This window comes from Hylobates moloch, unplaced genomic scaffold (genome assembly GCF_009828535.3).
Source record: "Hylobates moloch isolate HMO894 unplaced genomic scaffold, HMol_V3 SCAFFOLD_4, whole genome shotgun sequence".
Classification (NCBI taxonomy): domain Eukaryota; kingdom Metazoa; phylum Chordata; class Mammalia; order Primates; family Hylobatidae; genus Hylobates; species Hylobates moloch.
The window spans coordinates 78063470-78088909 of NW_026652279.1; the positions used below are offsets into that span (position 1 = coordinate 78063470).

Sequence of the window (25440 nt, forward strand, 5' to 3'; positions counted from 1 at the left end):
TTTGATGTACTCTATAGTGGGTTGACATAACAAATGACCCATTGAAGAGCACTGGGCTAAACTAGACTACTTAAAAGGAAATTGAGTTCAAGTGAATATTTCCAACAGTTTATTTTGAATGTTTATACTTTATGCAGTTCCTAAAAAATGTGTAATTAGGCTATCTGGTTAGCCTTGCAGAGTAAAGAGAATTAAATTCAAGAGGTTCTTCTGAATGCCAACTACATTTTGTATCTGAAAATAAAGTAATCAAAAACAAACATTAAAACAAAAACAGAATTGAGAATTAGACTTCAGGATTTTATGAGTCTTAAGAATTAAATTTGCTTTCAAAAATTGTAACATAACATTTTCAACTGCCCTGATGTAAATTCATAGCTTTAAAACTTGTTTTCATAAGATTAAATGTACCAAAAAGAATGTGTTGTGTTTTATATTTTACAGTTTGAATACCTTTTGGAGTATCTACAAAAGATGGGGAATAACAAGCAAAAAGATTATGGTGCATTTGTTTCTGAATACAAGTCAATAATTTCTGCACTTATCATTGGTTTCTGAGTTCTTTTAAAATTTAACGTCTCTCTCAAAGGAGACTATTCTGACTCCCAAAGGCCATAGTCTGTTTTAGTATAACTGAAATTCCATGTTGAAATTTGGCCTGAAACTAAACTAGTGTCCTTAAAGATAACGTAATTCCATTTCAATTGGAAATCTATATAACTTTTGCTTCCTACACATCCCACAAAACCTGTCCATGATTGGGCAAGTTAGATACAACATAAAAGGTTTGTGTTAGCACATGATAGCCCTCAGTTCACCCCAGTGAATGGACTTTTAAATATTTCCTTCTAGAAATGAAATGACATCTTGAAGTTGTCATTCTATGGCAGAGTCTACACATAGAATATTACCATTACTTATTTAAGGTTTGTATATCTGATGATTGCTCAATTATGCCATTATAAATGTGAAATTATGTAAAAGATGGTTAATTTGCATATTTTATACTCTACGCTAAGGAAAATTGAGTATTAATGCATTATTGAGTTTCATTTTAACTCTTAAGGTAATAAATGTATCTGTGTTAGCATTCATGTGCCTTATGTAATGCTTCTCGTAAGAAATTTTTTGACAGTTTGATAAGAGGGAACTTTCCCCATCCCTATAGAATGAGTTTGAAAATATTATAATTCCATTCTTCAACTGGATTGCCCAAAAGCAGATTAGATGTTTAGTTGTAGCTTTCAAATTTGCATATATGGATTTCATACTTAACTTGTGTCTTTTTCTGTCTTCTTCTTCAACTTTTATTTCTATATATTTATATGTAACCAAAACATTTTAATTAAAAAATTAATATTTACACATATGCAATTTTAGTTTCACCTTTATCTAAATCCACCAAATCCATAATCCTCAGAGTTTAGTTATTTTGTTCTTTTTTCATTCTTGTTTTGGGAGAGTGGTATAGAAATGATTCCACTGTCATTAAAAGAGTCAAACTGGCTGTTTTTCTTTTTTCTTCTTAAAGAGATTGACATGTTTGTTATCTTACCACTTATAAATAATAACTATATAACACTGAAACAAAATAAGCACAAAAACTTCATGGGTATGATTTTTTTAAAGCAAGTTATGGACTATTCGTTGATTCATCCATTTTACCTTTTTTTTCAAGAAGCATTTGTGAGACAATCACGTTTCTTTTTTTATTATTATTATTATACTTGAAGTTCAGGGATACATGTGCAGAACGTGTAGGTTTGTTACATAGGTATACACGTGCCATGGTGGTTTGCTGCACCCATCACCTACATTAGGTATTTATCCTAGTGCTATCCCTCCCCTAGCTCCCACCCCTGACAGGCTCTGGTGTGTGATGTTCCCCTCACTGTGTCCATGTGTTCTCATTGTCCAACTCCCACTTATGAGTGAGAACATGTGGTGTTTGGTTTTCTGTTCCTGTGTTAGTTTGCCGAGAATGATGGTTTCCAACTTCATCCATCTCCCTGCAAAGGACATGAGCTCGTTTTTTATGGCTGCATAGTATTCCATGGTGTATATGTGCCACATTTTCTTTACCCAGTCTATCATTAATGGGCATTTGGGTTGGTTCCAGGTATTTGCTATTGTGAATAGTGCTGCAATAAGCATACACATGCATGTGTCTTTATAGTAGAATGATTTATATTCCTTTGGGTATATACCCAGTAATAGGATTGATGGGTCAAATGCTATTTCTAGTTCCAGATCCTTGAGGAATTACCACACTGTCTTCCACAATGGTTGAACTAATTTACACTCCAACCAACAGTGTAAAAGTATTCTTATTTCTCCACATCCTCTCCGGCATCTGTTGTTTACTGACATTTTAATGATCACCATTCTAACTGGTGTGAGATGGTATCTCACTCTGGTTTTGATTTGCATTTCTCTAATGACTAGTGATGAGGAGCTTTTTTTCACGTTAGTTGGCTGCTGCATAAATGTCTTCTTTTGAGAAGTGCCTGTTCATATCCTTTGCCCACTTTTTGATGGGGTTGTTTGTTTTTTTCTTGTAAATTTGTTTAAATTCCTTGTAGATTCTGGATATTAGCCCTTTGTGAGATGGATAGATTGCAAAAATTTTCTCCCATTCTGTAGGTTGCCTGTTCACTCTTATGATTGTTTCTTTTGCTGTGCAGAAGCTCTTAAGTTTAATTAGATCCCATTTGCCAATTTTGGCTTTTGTTACCATTGCTTTTGGTGTTTTAGTCATGAAGTCTTTGCCCATGCCTATGTCCTGAATGGTACTGCCTAGATTTTCTTCTAGGATTTTTAGGATTTTAGGTCTTACGTTTAAGTCTTTAGTTCATCTTGAGTTAATTTTTGTGTAAGGTGTAAAGAAGGGTTCCAGGCCGGGCGCGGTGGCTCATGCTTGTAATCCCAGCACTTTGGGAGGCCGAGGTGGGCGGATCATGAGGTCAGGAGATCGAGACCATGTGAAACCCCGTCTATACTAAAAATACAAAAAAATTAGCCAGGCATGGTGGCGGGCGCCTGTAGTCCCAGCTACTCAGAGAGGCTGAGGCAGGAGAATGGCGTGAACCCGGGAGGTGGAGCTTGCAGTGAGCCGAGATTGTGCCACTGCACTCCAGCCTGGGCGACAGAGCAAGACTCTTTCTCAAAAAAAAAAAAAAAAAAAAAAAGAAGGGTTCCAGCTTCAGTTTTCTGCATATGGCTAGCAAGTTTTCCCAACACTGCTTATTAAACAGGGAATCTTTTCCCCATTGCTTGTTTGTGTCAGGTTTGTCAAAGATCAGATGGTTGTAGATGTGTGGCATTATTTCTGAGGCCTCTGTTCTGTTCCATTGGACTATATATCTGTTTTGGTACCAGTACCGTGCTGTTTTGGTTACTGTAACCTTGTAATATAGTTTGAAACCAGGTAGCATGATGCCTCCAGCTTTGTTCTTTTTGCTTAGGATTGTCTTGGCTATATGGGGTCTTTTTTGTTTCCATATGAAATTCAAAGTATTTTTTTCTAATTCGGTGAAGAAAGTCAAGGTAGCTTGATGGGGATAGCATTGAATCTATAAATTACTTTGGGCAGTATGGCCATTTTCATGATATTGATTCTTCCTAGCATGAAATGTTTTTTCCATTTGTTTATGTCCTCTCTTATTTCCTTGAGCAGTGGTTTGTAATTTTCCTTGAAGAAAACAGACACAATGTACCAGAATCTCTCGGACACAGCTAAGGCAGTGTTTAGAGGGAAAATTATGGCACTAAATGACCACAGGAGAAACTGGGAAAGATCTAAAGTTGACACTCTTACATCACAATTAAAAGAACTAGAGAAGCAAGACCAAACAAATTCAAAAGCTAGCAGAAGACAAGAAATAACTAACAGCAGAGCAGAACTCAAAAGATAGAGACATAAAAAGTCCTTCAAAAAATCAATGAATTCAGTAGCTGTTTTTATTTGAAAAGATTAACAAAATATATAGACCACTAGCCACACTAATAAATAAGAAAAGAGAGAAGAATCAAATAGACACAATAAAAATGATAAAGGGGATATCACCACTGATCTCACAGAAATACAAACTACCATCAGAGAATACGATAAACACCTCTGTGCAAATAAACTTGAAAATGTGGAAGAAATGGATAAATTCCTGGACACATACACCCTCCGAAGACTAAACCAGGAAGAAGTCGAATCCCTGAATAGACCAATAACAAGGTCTGAAATTGAGGTTGTAATTAATAGCCTACCAACCAAAAAAAGCCAAGGACCAGATGGATTCACAGCCAAATTCTCCAAGAGATACAAAGAGGAGCTGGTACCATTCCTTCTGAAACTATTCCAAATAATAGAAAAAGAGGGACTCCTCCCTAACTCATTTTATGAGGCCAGCATCATCCTGATACCAAAACCTGGCAGAGACACAACAAAAAAAGAAAATTTCAGGCCAATATCCTGGATGAACATCAATGCAAAAATCCTCAATAAAATACTGGCAAACCAAATCCAGCAGCACATCAACAAGCTTATCTACCACGATCAAGTTGGCTTCATCCCTGAGATGCAAGGCTGGTTCAACATATGCAAATCTGTAAACGTATTCCATCACGTAAACAGAACCAATGAGAAAAACCACATATTTATCTCAATAAAGAAAAGGCCTTTGATAAAATTTAACACCCTTCATGCTAAGAACTCTCAATAAACTAGGTATTGATGGAACATATCTCTAAATAATAAGAGCTATTTATAACAAACCCATAGCCTATATCTTACTGAATGGGCAAGAGCTGGAAGCATTCCCTTTGAAAACTGGCACAAGACAAGGATGCCCTCTCTCACCACTCCTGTTCAACATAGTATTGGAAGTTCTGGCCAGGGAAATCAGTCAAAAGAAAGAAATAAAGCATATTCAAATAGGAAGAGAGGAAGTCAAATTGTCTCTGTTTGCAGATGACATGATTGTCACCATCATCTCAGCCCCAAATCTCCTTAAGCTGATAAGCAACTTCAGCAAAATCTCAGGATACAAAATCAATGTGCAAAAATCAGACTTTCTTATACACCAATAATAGACAGAGAGCCAAATCATGAGTGAATTCCCATTCACAATTGCTACAAATAGAATAAAATGCCTATGAATACAACTTACAAGGGATGTGAGGCAATCACTTTCAAGACACTAGGATATACAGGGGTATTCAGTTCAAAATTATCAGAACTATTTTCTTATGTTTCAATTTTGAATTTCTGTTTAAAAGATTATGTTATTGTTTCCACAATTCTGAATAAAAAATTAAGAACTTAGAATCAACTAGTCTTAATTTCTCAAATCAGCTTTGCAGAGTAGAGAAGTGTATTCTCCTCCTCTTAAATATTTGGCATAAGTAATTAAACTTTTTGATTCTGTATTTCAAAAAACTTGGGGCCATTGATGGTGGGCTATCGCAGGAATATGTATCATTATGGAGAGTCTAGATAATTTCAAACTGTAACAGTCTTTCTGAAGGTATGTGGTACTGTGTCCAAAAGTAACCAGAATTCACAAGGATTATATAACAATAATCTATTTACAACCTGCAATAAGACTGATATTATACTATGCATTGAAGATGTAAATGTGATTGAAAAAGCCCTTGTTGTTGAAATCTCACGCTCCCCTGGGGCATTTTGGGGGCACAAGGGAGAAGTATATAATTGAGAAATTACCATATCTGGTAAGCATTATAACACTTTGTTGAAGTTCCAAATTCTTCAGAGAGCAATGAAAAACATAATAAAAGGTATGGGCTTAAGGTAGATTCTGGAAGATGATTTTTGAAATTACCAGGTGAAGAAGGGAAAGAGTGTTATTTCATAAATAACACGGGAGCTGGAAAATATTGAAAGGTGTAGAGAGGGAGGTAGGAGAGGAGACTGCATCGGTTATATTGTGAACGATCCAGTTTACTATGATTAGGTGCCAGTTAGGGGCCAACATGATGAAAGTTTCTATTAATATGGGAAATTCAAAGGAAGCAAAAGTTCAAAGCATTGCTAAGCAGTGTTGTGGTTCAGTCAAATTTGGAGTCTAAGTGGTTGGGAGAATAGAGATTTGAGCAGTTAGGGTCTCAATGGATAAAAATAGTTATCAATATGGAATAACAAACCAATATATTGAGGACATTTAATTTAGTTAAGGTGGAGTTAAAGCTGATGTCAAAGTTCAAATGTAGTGGTAGGCATCCATTTTTTAGTACTCTGAGGGCAGGTTTATAATATTCTTTTCACATGGATATTGGAATCCCTCAGGATAATGGCAAGAGATAGTATAAGGAGAAAATATAGAATAGTTCAATGTCTTCTGATAATGTGGGTAGTGACCTGGAGAGAATTAGATGACAGCATAGGGGAAAAGTACTATAACTGAATGGGATATACTTCAGAAAAGAAAAATAGCCTTGAATAAAGGTGGCAAGATAATGTTCTAGAGGTAGAAGCACGGAACAAAAAGAATGTGGACCATAGTTCTCAATCCCGAAGAACAAGGAATATAGAAAATTAAGCACTCTTTAAGAAGGTTGTGGGATTTGTTCTTTGAATAGAGGCAAGTTTTAGTAAATGATAAAAGAAAGACAGTGTTCTAGGGACAGTCTGAGCATATATGTAAGTGAGTGGGTTCACAGTAGAGAGAGGTGTCAAGAGTACAGTAGGGAGAGCTTTAAGACTGGATACTAGATCAGCTTCCAGAATAAACAAGTAACCAAGAAAATACTAGGTTGCATAGTAAGAGAATACTATTGAGATTAAACAGTCCTGATGTTGATTAAATGAAAGAGAGGGACTTAAGCATATTGGGGATGAGATTTGAAACATCTGTGTCCTTACAAGACCGCAAGCATAAAGGAGGCAAATGGTTAGATATGAAAAGGAGGTAGGCCGGGCGTGGTAGCTCACGCCTGTAACCCCAGCATTTTGGGAAGCCGAGGCGGGTGGATCATGAGGTCTGGAGTTTGAGACCAGCCTGGCCAACATAGTGAAACCCCATCTCTACTAAAAAGATAAAAATTAGCTGGGCATGGTGGCAGACTACTCCCAGCTACTAGGGAGGCTGAGGCAGGCGAATCACTTGAATCCGGGAGGCGGAGCTTGCAGTGAGCTGAGATTGTGCCTTTGCACTCCAGCCTGGGTGGCAGAGTGAGACTCCATCTCAAAAAAAAAAAAAAGAAAAGGAGGAACACAGGAGAAAATTGGATGGTTGGGTATGCCATTAGGATTTCAAGGTCAGTTTTTTTTGTTGTTCTTCTGTTAATGTGTGCCTTCAGAGAGACCATTTAACTATTGACACTGCATCTCTTCCTGTTGATGGACATAGGTAGAAAATAATATCTCAGCCTATGTGACATAGGCTGTAATAACCTGTTTATTACAATGCCCTTTCGTAACAGGAAACATTTTCACCCTAACAAAGTATGTTACTGGGTTAACACATCATAAAACAAAAGTTCAAGTTGTGGTTCTGGAAATGTTCTCCATCCAGTCACAATATTTATTTCTTGCATATTATTTTTGTCTTCCATAAAATGTATATTATTGAAGCAAAAGTTTTGAGAAAATGGTAAAAGATAAATCAGGCAGCTCAGCTGTTGAGAATTATCTATGGTACTATATAACACCCGGATCAAGCCCAAGCTTGCATCTCTCCTACATCTAGGTGGAAGGAGCTACAACTGTGCCTTAATATCAAGAGGGAGACAGTAAATAAAGAGACATCCATTGGTTTAAAAGTTTACTTTGCCTCCACTGATGAAATTCTCAAAGCAAGTCTGATTTCAAACATCTCTCCCTCCTTCCTTCCCTCTCTCTCACACATAAAACCCCCACATATTCTGGCTAGTGGTTTGCTATTTTACTGTTTTAATGCTAATTACTATGGCCTTCATTAAATTCCAAACCAAAACACAAAATATATTAGTTTATCTGCTTGAGGATATAATCTTGAAATTGAGACAAATGATACTGTCACCAAATGGTGTGATTTTTTAATGTTTTTATTATTTTAATAAGGAAGAATGTTTTTAGTGTATCTTTGTACTTTTACCATGAAGGCACTTGAACATTCTGGGGACTTTTTTGTTATCTAAAAAAAAAAAAATGATTTCACCTGGACTTAGATTAAATATTCTAGATAGTTCTGCATTTTCCTTTCTTTTGAAATCTTCGTAGTCTCTTGCACTTCATTGAAAGACATATGTTGTTTGTTACTTCTTTACGACAACATTAAATGTCCTTGTCAAAGTTTTGTATTTCCTGATGTGAAAAAAAAAGACTACTAAAGCATTTGGGGGGCTTAATAAGATGGTTCTACTACACAAATGAGAAAAATAACACACATTATTTTTATCTGGGTTCTACACAGTTTGAGTGCAATCTAAACTGAGTCGAAATTGGAAAAAAAAAAGATCGAGATATAAAAGGACAATAACAGGTGAGGAGAAATAAAATACTCAGTGTTAATAATAGCAATATATAGGCACAGAAGGGTGAAGGTCGTTTTACTGGGCAGCTGTAGAATACTAAAGGAAGCGGGTCCAATAACAGAGGTTTTGAATGTAAGGAAAGATTGATTGTTCAACTGGGTTTCTGCATCTGGCCTCCTTGATTTCAAACATTTCCAGATTTTTATCCAAGACTGCAACTGGGCAAACTCTGTACTGAAGTTTGCAATTAGGAAAATATAAACACAGAGCAATACACATACACACATATCTAAAGAAATCATAAGTTTAGAATGTTCTGAAGCATGAATGCTGAATATCAAGTGGCAATATTGTTTTTTTTTTTCTTTCATCTCAATAACTGTGGCTTATGTTTTAAAGTTGGAAGTTCTATCTTTAAACTTAACATCGGGAGTTATGATATACCATCAAAGCTGGTAATTCAGAAAAGAATAAAAACTGAGGTCATTCCAAAGGATTTCCTTAGTTTCAGAAGTGCGGTAATAATAGTAAATTACAAGTACCAGGGGAATGTACTTTCAGGACTTTTAAACCTTTCACTAGGAAGAGGAAATGGTGTTTTTTACCCTATTATTATCAGGTGCAAAGTTTGAAAACTGAGGAAGATTGGCTGTTTTACTTTCAAGGGAAAATACTTAGGAATCTTAAAAATAAATTCGATTAATTTAGTTTGTTATACAGAGTTATCTGAATCTTTAAGAAAATTACTATTTAAGATTAAGCTGTATTTTTGTACAAAAATACAAAAACATACAGTTAGGCATTCTTTTGTTTCATTTTGAATGACTAGGATATTCTCATTTATGTCCATCTGAATTCAATTTACATCAACAATATGTAAAAAATATGACTACATAAAAAAGAAAAAACTATATAACTGCAAAGAGACATAAGCCACTACACTAGAAATTATAACCCATTGAACAAAATGGAAACATTTGTATCAAAATCAAGTATCAGCATATTTAAATTTTCCCATTTCTTTTGAAATTCAGCAAGTACAATGCAGAAATAAAAAATTGTATAGGAGGGATTTGGGGAAAACTGAAGCAGGTAAGGAAATAAAATGAACAGGATTGTAGTTCATAAACTTTGGAATAATATACCTTAATATGGAATGTTGGTGGTGTCACCATCATCATATTCACAGAAGAGGAACCATCTGGAAGATGGGGATAACTAGTCATTGTATTTCTCATTTGTCTACCACCTGCAAAACACACTTGTGAAGGGAAATGCAGATGACAAGTGTATACTTTCAATATATTTGGGATAGCATTTTTAAATATCTCCATCAACATGAGAATATACAGTGATAGAAAGTAAAGGAGAATTACGGGGTTTGCATATGTCTGGAAATGACTAGAAACTTCATCTCCTGTGCCATCTGTGACTCAAACCAGCCTTGTTACTCAGGCAATCACCAAAGCAGAGAGATTGATTGGTTATGCTATCAGATTAAATGGCAGCATTCTAGACACAAGACAGAGGATAGATACATCCAAAATGAAGAGCAAAACTACATGAAGCCAAAATATTTCAAACTTAAGATTTTTATGTACATAATTTATTTCAGATGTTGAACTATGAACCCTCTTCAACAAACTGAAGAATTTAGTGTTACCATTACATGATATCATAGTCCTAAATTTTTTATAAGATCCAGTGACTCATTGTGTTCTGGAAAAATTCCCAAAATGGACACACAAAAGGACATATATGTACAATGATATCACCACATTCATGCAAAGGATGATGCAGAAATGTTTGGAAAAGGACCTTGTGTCTTGATTTTATTATGACTGAATGTTACGTATCAGAGTATAAAATGGTTTGTACCCATCTTTAAAAGTCATGTGGATTTGAAAAATAATATACCATGTAATTAAATCCTTACATTTATCTGGAATTTATAAAATGAAAATCAATTGTAATTATTTTCTGTTGAAGTATGAGTTGTGATATTATTATTCCAATTATTTTATATATACATATTCGTTCAAAATTCATATTGAGATATCTCACTTCATCCTTGGGCAGGCATTAGGAAATGCCTCTCAGGAATTTAAAATCTGTTCGTTTCTCATATTTCCATCCCATTTCTCCACAATATCAGAGTGAACACATGGGAGTTTCAATGTAGTTTAGTAATTCAGGTTGGTGGGCATAGGGGAGCGAAGTAGTTTACTCTGAGTAGAAATAAGCTTCCAGTCCTCCTTTGTTGTTGGACTGGATTTCAATTTGCTTCTGTGTGGCATCTAATACAGTGGGAACATTGGCATCTTTTTGTCAAATTGAGTATGACTGCATTTCCACAGGCTGTCTCTTCAAAATGTGAACAATTGGATGATTGGATATTCGAAAGATGGTGTTATTGGGAGATATGGGACAAATATGCTTCTTGAACTTCAGTGTAGAATGCATATGAAGTGTAACATCAATTTTTGCAAAGGATTTTATGGGAAAGTTGAAGTTAGCTGTTTAAATGTCCATAAAGAAATAAGTGTACACTTCTTTTTTTTTAGAATTCATTAGTTTTTATTATTATTATTATTATTATTATACTTTAGTGTACACTTCTTTTAAGCTAAATGCCAGTTAGATTTTTCAGAAAAATATTAGTGAACATCCAATACATTCGTTAACTATAGTTGTTGATAGCACTTACTTTGGGATGTGTTTATTGATTCAACTCTTTCATCTTTGACTGCCTTGCTTATATTTTGGGACATTGGCTTTATGCTACAGTATTAATGACTTACAAGTTTATACATAGCTCACATTTAATTCATTTGCCAGAATAGACTTCAAATAATGCAAATAAAATTGGCATTTTTTCCACCCTCTTGTCATACTTTGTTATTGTGTCTCATTTTTCCTTCACCTTGTCTTTTTTCATTGCTTCTTATTTCTCGCAGCTGTATTTTAAAATGTTAACATTTTAAGTCTGAGACACTGTTATGAATAACAAAATAAATGTATTCATCTATTTCTCTCAAAGATTCAATATATTAAGTTTACATCATCTAATTTTTTGGAATTCTAGGCCTTATATGTGTAGAGTTATTGAGAGACACAAGGGTTTCATGGTCTTTGCAAAATATTACCCAATTTCCTGTATCCTCTCCCTTAGGATGAATTTCACAAAATTTCTGCAGAGTTAAGGAAAATTCCAGGGCTTTGATATGTCTCCTTGGCCCTGATTTCTGTTTTATTGCACAGCTTCCTCGAAGGGTCCCATGATCAAGACTTCTTTTGTGCCTCTGGATACTAGGCAAGGCATGACCATGACGGGCCAGCTAACATTCTTTGCATTGCTAATTATAGGCACAGATTGAGTAGTGTATGGTTAAAAGGAGACACTAGTATTCTGGGTTTAAAGGGCTATTCTATGTTTATAACTTTATTACCTTTGACCTATTTAGTAATGCTTTGGGAACTTACAATTATATACAGGTGCAAGCAATACGTTAAGGAAAACATTGCAGAGGTTGGTTTGCTTTTTACAATTTTACATTCTTCCATGGGGGCTATAGACTTTAAGTCAAGTGAGTGTGAGATTTAATAACCCTTCCTTGCTGCTTTTTTTATAGCCAAAACATTACCTCTGAGTGGCTTTAATCGGTTAGCCATATATAAACTCTTGAATAAATGCTTTGTAAGAACATGTTGATTTATAAATTACTGAGAATGTTAAAATATAATTATCCATATGTTAAGTTATTCAACAAAACCTAATATAATTATAAAAATCAACTGAATGAGAGAAACTAGTTTATGGGTATGAGTAAGCATGGGAAATTTTAAAAACCCGGAATAACCTGAAACAAACGGATGTGGTTAAAATGTTTGACTAAATAGTACTTTTTTTTCCAGGCTATTTTCTCACCTGTTCTAAATGTTTTGAGTAATAATTAAATTAATTTGAAGTTCTATTTTATCACCTTATTTCTATTACAAGTAAAGATTTATGAATTAAGATGACTAATCAATAGCTGTATTATTTCATTTGTTTTAGATGCAATCTCACTTCAATCAAATATAGAAAATCTTCTAAGTGTAACTAAGTGATATGTTAGACTTTGCTAATTTTCAATTTAGCTTGATATTCTTATGTCAATTCCAGCTCAAGATTCTACTTTCGAAACTTGATTACTATTCTTTTCTCAATGCTTCTTTTCAGAATAACCATTTTACAACCATTACCAAAATTAAGACATAAGTTAATATTGTATACTACAAAGTATTGTGACTATAAAGATATAGTTATTTTAATAATAGAGAATAGTTTCTTTTTTGTTTTTTGTTTTTTAATTTTACTTTAAGTTCCAGGATACACATGCAGAATGTGCAGGTTTTTTACATAGGTATACATGTGGCATGGTGGCTTGCTGCACCCATCAACCCATCTTAAAACTGAGAATAGTTTCTTTATAATTAACCTATGTTTTCTGAAGGAAACTTAAGAAATACTTTATATTCTCATATAACTTTGAGCAATGATATTTGTACTAAGAAGAAATGGGCATGTCTATTGAATATTATTTAAGGTCTCCCTCTCCCACTGTTCTCAATTCTCTGGCCCTCAATTAACTGCAAATCAAAAAAGAAAGAACATCGACATATCTAGGGCACCAAATTGGGTAAGGGAAAGAGAAATATTTATTCCTGATATGACCATCATATATATGCATGTATATATACATGCATATATATACATATAGGCCTATCATAGGAGAAAAATCCACCAGTGACCCAGAACTTACAAAACAGAAAACATTTTTAAGAATTCATGAATAAATGTGGACTCTCATTGATACCCATTGATATACTTTGTTTGAAAGTGAATAGAATGCTTACACAGAGTTAGCACATTGAGTAGGAATATGGGAGAGAGAAAATGAGCGATTCTGATGTTTTCTTAAACTATGAAATTTAAATTTTTCTTCATATTCCAATGGTAATTAGATCAAGCCTGGAACTATTTAATATACCAATCTGTACTGTTTTATTTAATCCATAGTGTCAGGACTCTGAGATGAAGATATGTGATACAGGACAAATTCTTGAGACCCACTGAATGAAACAGAATTTCTGTAATAATTTCAACTTTTATTTTAGATTCAGGAAGTACATGTACAGATTTGTTACGTGGGTATATTGCGTGATGCTGAGGTTTGGGGTACGACTGATCCCATTACCCAGGTAGTAAGCATAGTACCCCATAGGTAGTTTTTCAGCCTATACCCTCCTCCATCCCTCTCCCAGCTGGTAGTACTCAGTATTTAGTGTCCCCATCTATGGGAAAACTTTTAAAGTCTAAAAAGCAATTATGGATGGCATGATTGAGGAATGTACTTGCTAATTAGGTATGAAGAATTATTTAGAATTACTCTGAAACTTATTTAAACATGACATTGAATTTATATAGATACAAATAAGCACATGTTCAAAATTTTCAATTTTCACAAGATCATTTTTATTCTTTTCTGGGTTTGATGCGTAGCAACTTCCCTTTAGAAATAATATAAAAACATTCTAATCAACCTGAAATGTGTTAGATGTGTATAGTATATATTTGGCATTTTATTTATTAGCTAAGTCTTATCATTTCTTTAATAATATTATCCTCTGCTCAGGAGTACTATCTCTGGTTTTACAGCTTTAAATTATATAAAGGCCACTGACTTTTTCCAAACGTCTGTATTTTAGCCATGGTTCTCCCCATTACTAGTTGAAATATATATTCCTTCCCTGCCAGCCATATCCTCTGAGGCACAGCAAGAACTCAACATGCGTAAAATTTTATCATCTTTCCTATGCCACATCTCAGCCAATGGTAGAACATCTACCTAATTCTCCAAGCCAAAAATCTGGGACTCTTCTTAGATTTCTTGTTCTCACTTGTTCCACGGGTTCAATCATTCAAGAGGTCTACACATGTTTTACCTTCTCAATGTTTTACAGATTCATTCGCTATCTTCCACTTCTCCTGTCACTTCTCTTGTTCACGCCCTTGTCAAGTCTCGCTTAGACATTGCTCTCATTGTTTCCCATCATGAAAGCCCCACAATAGCAGGACCTTATCAGACTCATTCTCTTAGATCAGTCACCGGTATGTATTAGATGCTCAAAAAATGTTAGTTGAATAAACAATTTGATGGATAAAGAGGAGGGTTCTTTTTTTGGTGCTCATACACTTCTTCATTCTGTATTCTATCTTGAATGTCCTTTACACTGTTCTTCACCTTTACAGTATCTTCAAAACTTAATTAAGTTTTCATCACCTACAGAAATTCCTCTCTAAATAATTATGTTGGTCTAAATGTCTGTATTTACATAGCACATCTTAATTATTTTTTTCGTAGCATGTACCACATTTTATTGAAGTTTTTCACTTCATGTGCCTGTCCCTACCTGTAGACCACTACTAAGTCCTTGAAAATATTCTTTCTTCTTCACCTTTGTATTTCCAGCACTAATTTAGGGTCGAACACATACTCAGTGCTCAATATATTTTGAATAAATAATGAGTGAACAAATGAATGAATGGTTGCAGAAATATTTATTCATTTTGATACCTAGAACAGTGCCATACACATAGAAATCTGTCAAAAATATTAAATTCAATTTCCTTGAGCCATATTACTTTAAGCATTTTTTTTCATATTTCTAAGGCTCGGTTACCTCATTTGGAAAATAGAAAGTTTGTTTCCTCTGATGACGGCACAAAGTTATGAATATGAATGAATATGAATGACTGCAATAACTTTCTTCTCAACTGTAGAAAGTTGAATAAATCCAGTTGTCATTAATTTAAATTGAATACACAGCAGTGTAAGATATTCACTATCAATATTCCTGATTCACTGACTAAATAAATAAAAACACAATCTAATTAATTTTACAGTAAATGTAAACTAATATAGTATTGAGCAAAGAATATTACAATGCAAACTTCTATAAACATTCTATAGAATGTTTATTTTTTTCAAGCTTAACATTTTTCACAGTCATCTCACTTATTGTGTTTTATAAATTTCTCCTAATTTGAAAAAGATAAAAAGTATTCCCATCACCTAATATAGAATATGTGAAATGGAGAAAAACATTTTAACAAAATAAATAAACTTTTAATTTCAATTGCCTGGTTTGCTTTAAGTGGATTTTCTGAACTTTCATATTAGTCCTAATACAGATTTCTTCTACTTTAATTCAATCAAAGATTTATTACTCTAAAACAGGACACATTTTATCAAGTAGCATTGATTTAAGCTTTTTAAACATAGAAACTCAATATCTACCAATTGCCTTAGTTAAGATCTATCTTAGGAAAGAGCAACTAAGTACATTCTTTTTTATTTATTATTTTTATTATTTGTAGTATTGTCTAACACAGGGGTCTCCAACCCTCTGGGTCATGGACCCATACTGGCCCCTGGCCTGTTAGGAACCATGTCGCATAGCTGGCAGTGAGTGGCCAGCCAGCATTACCAACTGAGCTCCGCCTCCTGTCAGATCTGCAGACACATTAGATTCTCATAGGAGCTCAAACCCTATTGTGAAGTGCGCATGTGAGCAATGTAGGTTGCATGCTCCTGATGACAATCTAATGCTTGATGATCTGAGGTGGAACAGTTTCATCCCGAATCCATTCTCCTGACCCCTGTCAGTGGAAAAATTGTCTTCTACAAAACTGGTCCCTGGTGCCAAAAGGGTTGGGGACCATTGGTCTAAGACACAGCAATCCAAAAGTCAGATTAAAATGAAAGGGAAGGCAATACAATATTAAGGTACAGGAAACTCTTAACTCTCCATATCCACATTAATCCCAGTTTAAATTATGATCCCTGTTTCCAAACAGCTGTAGTTAGGTGTGTTTTATCTGCTCTCTCTCTTTATCCTGTGGGTCTGGAAAGTAGATAATACGGATTTTCCTACCAACTTGTGTATATACAACATACACCTTCATACTTAGATTTTGATTTTTTAATTAAAAATAATAATTGTACATATTCTCAGAGTACCTAATGATATTTCAAAACATATAATGTATAGTGATCAAATTAGGGTAATTAGCATATCCATCATCTCAAATATTTATCATTTCTTTTATTTGGGAACATTCAATATCCTCCTTCAAGCTATTTAAAACTACATAATACTGTTAACTACAGTGCTATAGGACAATAGAATGTATTCTTCCTGTCTAACTTTAGTTTTGTATCTTCGGACAAATCTCTCCCTATCCCTGTCTTCTGCCTAGCCTTCCCAGCCTCTGGTATCCTCTCTTCTACAATACTTCTATGAGATCAACATTTTTTAGCTTTCATACATGAGTGATAGTTTGCGGTGTTTAACTTTCTATTTCTAGCTTACTTCGCTTAACATAATGCCCTCCATTTCCATCCATGTTGCCATGAATGATATTATTTCATTCTTTTCATGGCTAAATAATATTCCACTGTGATGTGATCTATATATCACATCTTCATTATTCATTCATCATTCGTTGGACACCTACAACAACACATGTGATACCTTCAGCTTTGTTGTTGGACACCTGTGATACATGAATGAATAAAGAAAATGTGATGTATAGATCACATCACAGAAGAATGAATGGTCATCTGTAGCTCCTTGTTTATTGCAGCACTAATTACAGTAGCCAAGATGTGGAGTTCCATATCTGCAATAAATATGGAGGTACAGATGACTCTTCAATATAATGGTTTCGTTTCCTTTGGATAAATTCCCAGTAATGTGATTGCTGGATCACATGGTACTTCTATTGGTAGGTTTTTGAGGAACCTTTATAGCAGCTGTACTAGTTTACTTACCCACCAACAGTGCATAAGCTTTCCCTTTTCTCCTCATCCTTGCCACCATTTGCTATTTTTAAAATCTTTTTTTTATATTACTAATACTATTTGGGATGTTATTGATTTGCATTTCGTTGATGATCTGTGATGTTAATTAATCATTTGTTGACCATTTGTATGCCTTCTATCAAGAAATATTTATTCAGACCATTTGTCTTTGTTGTTGTTGTTGTTTTGTGTTTTTGTTTGTTTGTTTGTTTTTAGACAGAGTCTCGCTCTTGTCACTCAGGCTGGAATGCAGTGGTGCGATCTCGGCTCACTGCAACCTCCGCCTCCTGGGTTCAAGCTATTTTCCTGCCTCAGCCTCCTGAGTAGCTGGGATTACAGGCACCTACCACCATGCCTGGCTAATTTGTGTAGTTTTAGTAGAGACGGGGTTTCACCATATTGGCCAGGCTGGTCTCAAACTCCTGACCTCAGGGGATCTGCCCACCTTGGCCTCCCAAAGTGCTGGGATTACAGGTGTGATATTTGTCCGTTTTTTAGCTGCTGAAATGTTTGAGTTCCTTGGATATTTAAGATATTAATCCCCTTAAATGCATCATTTGCAAATACATTCTCCCATTTGGTAGGTTGTTTTTGCACTATGTTGGTAGTTTCCTAGGCTGTACAGAAACTTTTCAGTTTGATATAATCTCATTTGTTTGTTTTTGCTTCAGTTGCCTGTGCTTTTGAGGTCTTATTCATAAAATCTTTTCCCAGGCCAGTGTTCTGAAGCATTTCCCGTATGTTTTCTTCCATAGTTTTATTGTTTTAGCCCTTACATTTAGGTCTTTGATCCACTTTCAGTTGATTTTTGCATAGGATGAAAATTGAGAGTCTAGATTCCTTCTTCTGCATATGAATGTTCTGTTTTCCCAGCAAAACTTATTGAAAAGACTACCCTTTCTCCAGTGAGTTGTCTTAACACCCTTTTCAAAAATTAGTTCACTGTAGATTTTTGGATTAATTTCTGAGTTCTCTAATCAGTTCCATTGGTCTGTATGTCTGTTTCCATGCAGCATTATGTGGCTTTAGTTACTGCAGCACTGTAGTATTAAGGTCTGGTCTTGTGATACCTCCAGCTTTTATTTATTTATTTTTTTGTTTTTTGTTTTTTTGTTTGTTTGTTTTCGTTTTTGCTCAGGGTTGCTTTTGGCTATTCTAGGTCTTTTGTGGTTTCATACAAAGTTTAGGATTCTCTTTCCATGTATGTGAAGAATGCCATTAGTATGTTGATAGAGATTACATTAAATCTGTAGATTCATATGGGTAGTGTGGACATTTTACCAATATTAATTCTTCTGATCCATGAACATGGAATGTCTTTTGTTTGTTTGTACACTCTTCAATTAATTTCATCAGTGTTTTATAGTTTTCTTTGAAAATGTCTTTCATCTCCTTGCTAAATTTATTACTAGATATTTATTTTGTAGCTATTGTAAATAGGATTGTCTTACTGATTTCTTTTTCACCTAGTTTGTGTTAATGTATAGAAACACTACTGATTTTTGATTATTAATTTTATATCCTGCATCTTTATCGAAATTATCAGTTCCAAGGGATTTTTGGTAGAGTCTTTAGGTTTTTCTATATATAAGATCATGTCATTTGCAAACAAGGATAACTTTACTTCCTCTTTTTCAATTTGGATGCCCTCTATAGTTTCCTCTTGGTTAATAACTCTGGGTATGACTTCCAAGTGTGTGTGTTTTTTTAAAATTTTTAATGTTATATTTTATTTCTGTGCATACATAGTGGTTGTATATATTTATGGGGTCCTTGAGATTTTTTGATATAGATATACAATGTATAATATTCACTTCAGAGTAAATGGGGTATTCGTCACCTCAAGCATTTTCCTTTCTTTGTGTTATAAACAATCCAATTATACTCTTAATTATTTTTTAAATGTACAATAAATTATTATTGACTGAAGTCACTTGTGCATTCAAATGCTAGATCTTATTTATTCTATATAACCATATTTTTGTACCCATTAACCATCCCCACTTCCATCCTCCCCACGTCACTACCCTTCACAGCCTCTGAAAACCATCATCCTATTCTCTAGTTCCATGAGTTAAATTGTTTTAATTTTTAGCTCTGGCAAATAAATGAGAACATGTGAAGTTTTTCTTTCTGTGCCTGGCTTACTTCACTTAGCATAATGACCTTGAGTTCCATCCATGATGTTACAAATGACAAGATCTAATTTTTTTTATGGCTGAATAGTACCCTATTGTGTATATGTACTACATTTTCTTTATGCATTCATTTGTTGATGGGCACTTAGGTTGCTTTCAAATCTTACCTAGTGTGAATAGTGCTACAATACACATTGGAGTGCAGATATCTCTTCAATATACAGATTTTCTTTCTTTTGGGTATACACCTACCAGTGAGATTGCTGCATCATATGGTTGTTCTGTTTTTAGTTTTTTGAGGAATCTCTAAAGATTTCTCCATAGTGGTTGCACTAACTTACATTCTCACCAATGGTGCACAAGGGTCCCCTTTTCTCCACACGTTCTCCACGTCTATCTTTTGGATAAAAGCCATTTTAACTGGGGTGAGATGATATCTCACTGTATTTTTGATTTGCATTTATCTGATGATCAATTATGTTGAGCCCTTTTTCATATACCTGTTGCCATCTGTATGTCTTCTTTGGAGAAATGTGTATTTAAATATTTTGCTCATTTTTAAAATCAGATTATTAGGATTTTTTCCCTCCGTTGAGTTCCTTACGTGTTATTGTTATTAATCCTTGTCAGATGGATAGTTTGCAAATATTCTCTCCCATTCTGTGGGCTATCTTTTCATTTTGTTGATTGTTTCTTTTATTGTACAGAAGTTTTTTAACTTTATGTGATCCCATTTGTCAACTTTTGCTTTGGTTGCCTGTGCTTGTGGGGTATTACTAAGAAGTTTTTACCCAGACCAGTGTCCTAGACAGTTTCCCCAATGTTTTCCTTTCATAGTTTCATAGTTTGAGGTCTTAGATTTAAGTCTTTAATAATCCATTTTGATTTGATTTTTGTATATAGTGAGAGACAGAGGTTTAGTTTCATTCTTCTGCATATGGATATCCAGTTTTCCTAGCACCAGTTATTGAAGAGACTGTCCTTTCCCCAGTGTTTGTTCTTGGTTTGTCAAAAATGAGTTGAGTGTAGATGTATGGATTTATTTCTGAGTTCTCTCCCTATTCCATTAGTTTATATGTCTCTTTTCAAGCCTATAACATGCTGTTTTAGTTACTATACCTCTGTAGCATAATTTGAAGTGGGGTACTGTGATTTCTCCAGTTTTGTTCTTTTTGCTCAGGATAGCTGTGGCTATTCTGGTTCTTTTGTGGTTCCATATAAATTTTAGGATTTTTTTTATATTCTGGGAAGAATGTCATTGATATTTTGATAGGGATTGCATTGAATCTGTAGCTTGGTTTGGGGAATATGGGCATTTAATAGTATTCATTCTTTCAGTCAATGAACATGGAATATCTTTCCATTTTTGTGTCCTCTTCAATTTCTTGCATCAATGTTTCATGGTTTTCATTTTAGAAAACTTTCACTTCTCTGGTTAGGTTTATTCCTAGGTATTTTTTTTGTAGCTGTTGTAAATGGGATTACTTTCTTGATTTCTTTTACAGATTGTTCGCTATTTGCACATAGAAATGAACTGATTGTTGTATGTTGATACTGTATCCTGCAATTTTACTGTATTTGTTTTTCAGTTGCAATAGTTTTTTGGTGAAGTCTTCAGGTTTTTCCAAATATGAGATCATATTATCTGCCAGCAAGCACAATTTGACTTCTTCCTTTCCAGTTTGGATGTCTTTTATTTCTTTCTGTTGTCTGATTGCTCCAGCCAAGACTTCTAGTGTTATGCTGAGTAAAAGTGGTGAAAGTGGGCATCCTCGTCATGTTCCAGATTTTAGTGGGAAGGCTTTCAGGTTTTCTCCATTCTATATGATACTAGCTGTGGGTCTACTATATATTGCTTTTATTGTGCTGTGGTATGTCACATCTGTACCCAGTTTTTTGAGGATTTTTTTCATGAAGGATGTTGAATTGTATCAAATGCTTTTTCAGCATCAATTGAAATGGTTATATGATTTTTATCCTTCATTCTGTTGATGGGATCTATCACATTGATTGAATTGTATATGTTGAACCATCTTTGCACTCCTGGGACAAATCCCACTGAGTCATGATGAATGATCTTTTATGTGTTGTTGAATTTGGTTTGCTGGTATTTTGTTGAGGATTTCAGCATCAATGTTCATCAGGAATATTGGCCTGCAGTTTTGTATTTTTTATGTGTCTTTGTCTGGTTTTGGTATTAGACTAATACTGGTCTTGTAGAATCAGTTTGGAAGTATTCCTTATTACTCTATTTTTTTGAAATAGTTTAAGTAGGATTGGTATTAGTTCTTTAAATGTTTGATAAAATACGAAAGTGTATCCACTGGGTCCTGAGCATTTCTCTGCTGAGAGAGTACTTATTACAGCTTCAATCTCATTACTTGTTATTCATCTGTTTATGCTTTAGATTTCTTCATGGTTCAATCTTGGTAGGTTGTATGTGACTAGGAATTTATTCATTTCTTCGAGGTTTTCCAATTTATTGGTATATCGTTGCTCATACTAACCTCTAATGATCGTTCGGATTTCTGCAGTATGGGTTGCAATGTTTCCTTCGTCATTTCTGATTTTACTTACTTTGGTCTTATCCCTTTTTTTCTTAGTTGGGCTAATGGTTTTTACAATTTTGTTTATCTTTCAAAAAAACAACTTTCGTTTAATCTTTTGTATTTTTTTCTTTTAATTGCATGTATTTCTGCTCAGATCTTTATTATTTCTTCCACTAATTTTGGCTGCCTTGGCTCTTGCTTTTCTAGTTCAAGGTGCACAATTAGATGCTTTATTTGAAGTTTTTCCTCTTTTTTGATGTAGGCATCTATAGCTATAAAGTTCCCTCTAAATACAGCTTTTGCTGTATCCCATAGGTTTTGGTATGCTGTGTTTCCATTATCATTTGTTTCAAGAAATATTTAAATTTCCTTCTGAATTACTTCATTGACCCACAGGTCATTCAGGAGCATATTGTTTAATTTCCCTGTATTTATTCAGTTTCCAAAATTCCTGTCTTTATTGAGTTCTAGTTTTATTCCATTGTGGTCAGAGAAGATATTTGACATAGTTCAATTTAAAAAAAAAAAAAAGACTTGTTTTGTGGCTTAACATATGCTCTATCCTTCAGCGTGATTTATATGCTGAGGTGATCAATGTGTATTCTGTAGCTATTGGATGAGATGTTCTATAAATATCTATTAGGGCCTTTTGATGTATACTACAGATTAAGTCTGATGTTTCTTTGTTGACATTCTGTCTATATAATCTGTCCAATACTATAAGTAGGGTGTTTAAGGTTCCAGCTATTATTATGTTGGGGGTCTATCTCTTTCTTTAGCTCTAGTAATGTTTGCTTTATATATCTGGGTACCCTGGTGTTGGGTACATATATATTTAAAATTGTTGTATCCTCTAGCTGAATCAACCCCTTTATTATTAGATAATGATCTTCTCAATGTCTTATAGTTTTTTGAACTATAGTATTATAGTTAGTGTTATAGTTTTTTAAATCTGTTTTGCCTAATACAAGTATAGCTATTCCTGCGCATTTTTCATTTCTATACCTCTATTTTCTTTTTTTTTATTATTGTACTTTAGGTTTTAGGGCACGTGTGCACAATGTGCAGGTTTGTTACATATGTATCCATGTGCCGTGTTGGTTTGCTGCATCCATTAACTCGTCATTTAGCATTAGGTATATCTCCTAATGCTGTCCTTCCCCACTCCCCCCATCCCACAACAGTCCCCGGAGTGTGATGTTCCCCTTCCTGTGTCCATGAGTTCTCATTGTTCAATTCCCACCTATGAGTGAGAACATGCGGTGTTTGGTTTTTTGTCCTTGTGATAGTTTACTGAGAATGATGTTTTCCAGTTTCATCTATGTCCCTACAAAGGACATGAACTCATCATTTTTTATGGCTGGATAGTATTCCATGGTGTATATGTGCCACATTTTCTTAATCCAGTCTATCGTTGTTGGACATTTGGGTTGGTTCCAACTCTTTGCTATTGTGAATAGTGCCGCAATAAACATACGTGTGCATGTGTCTTTATAGCAGCATGATTTATAGTCCTTTGGGTATATACCCAGTAATGGGATGGCTGGGTCAAATGGTATTTCTAGTTCTAGATCCCTGAGGAATCGCCACACTGACTTCCACAATGGTTGAACTAGTTTACAGTCCCACCAACAGTGTAAAAGTGTTCCTATTTCTCCACATCCTCTCCAGCACCTGTTGTTTCCTGACTTTTTAATGATGGCCATTCTAACTGGTGTGAGATGGTATCTCACTGTGGTTTTGATTTGCATTTCTCTGATGGCCAGTGATGATGAGCATTTTTTCATGTGTGTTTTGTCTGCATAAATGTCTTCTTTTGAGAAGTGTCTGTTCATGTCCTTTGCCCACTTTTTGATGGGGTTGTTTGTTTTTTTCTTGTAAATTTGTTTGAGTTCATTGTAGATTCTGGATATTAGCCCTTTGTCAGATGAGTAGGTTGCAAAAATTTTCTCCCATTCTGTAGGTTGCCTGTTCACTCTGATGGTAGTTTCTTTTGCTGTGCAGAAGCTCTTTAGTTTAATTAGATCCCATTTGTCAATTTTGGCTTTTGTTGCCATTGCTTTTGGTGCTTTAGACATGAAGTCCTTACCCACGCCTATGTCCTGAATGGTATTGCCTAGGCTTTCTTCTAGGGTTTTTATGGTTTTAGGTCTAACATGTAAGTCTTTAATCCATCTTGAATTAATTTTTGTATAAGATGTAAGGAAGGGATCCAGTTTCAGCTTTCTACATATGGCTAGCCAGTTTTCCCAGCACCATTTATTAAATAGGGAATCCTTTCCCCATTGCTTGTTTTTGTCAGGTTTGTCAAAGATCAGATAGTTGTAGATATGCAGTATTATTTCTGAAGGCTGTGTTCTGTTCCATTGATCTATGTCTCTGTTGTGGTACCAGTACCATGCTGTTTTGGTTACTGTAGCCTTGTAGTATAGTTTGAAGTCAGGTAGCGTGATGCCTCCAGCTTTGTTCTTTTGGCTTAGGATTGACTTGGTGATGCGGGTTCTTTTTTGGTTCCATCTGAACTTTAAAGTAGTTTTTTCCAATTCTGTGAAGAAAGTCATTGGTAGCTTGATGGGGATGGCATTGAATCTATAAATTACCTTGGGCAGTATGGCCATTTTCACGATATTGATTCTTCCAACCCATGAGCATGGAATGTTCTTCCATTTGTTTGTATCCTCTTTTATTTCATTGAGCAGTGGTTTGTAGTTCTCCTTGAAGAGGTCCTTCACATCCCTTGTAAGTTGGATTCCTAGGTATTTGATTCTCTTTGAAGCAATTGTGAATGGGAGTTCACTCATGATTTGGCTCTCTGTTTGTCTGTGATTGGTGTACAAGAATGCTTGTGATTTTTGTACATTGATTTTGTATACTGAGACTTTGTTGAAGTTGCTAATCAGCTTAAGGAGATTTTGGGCTGAGACAATGGGGTTTTCTAGATATACAGTCATGTCATCTGCAAACAGGGACACTTTCACTTCCTCTTTTCCTGATTGAATACCTTTTATTTCCTTCTCCTGCCTGATTGCCCTGGCCAGAACTTCCAGCACTATGTTGAATAGGAGTGGTGAGAGAGGGCATCCCTGTCTTGTGCCAGTTTTCAAAGGGAATACTTCCAGTTTTTGCCCATTCAGTATGATATTGGCCGTGGGTTTGTCATAGATAGCTCTTATTATTTTGAGATACGTCCCATCAATACCTAATTTATTGAGAGTTTTTATTTATTTTTTATTTTATTTTATTTTTTTTTTTGAGACGGAGTCTCGCTCTGTCACCCAGGCTGGAGTGCAGTGGCGCAATCTCGGCTCACTGCAAGCTCCGCCTCCTGAGAGTTTTTAGCATGAAGGGTTGTTGAATTTTGTCAAAGGCCTTTTC

General features: G+C 34.8%; 1 protein-coding gene across 1 annotated transcript in view; it reads left to right on the forward strand.

The window, feature by feature from the left end:
- Positions 1-25440, forward strand: part of ROBO1 (roundabout guidance receptor 1) — a 1210998-nt gene that overhangs the window by 497823 nt on the left and 687735 nt on the right. The window lies entirely within an intron of this gene.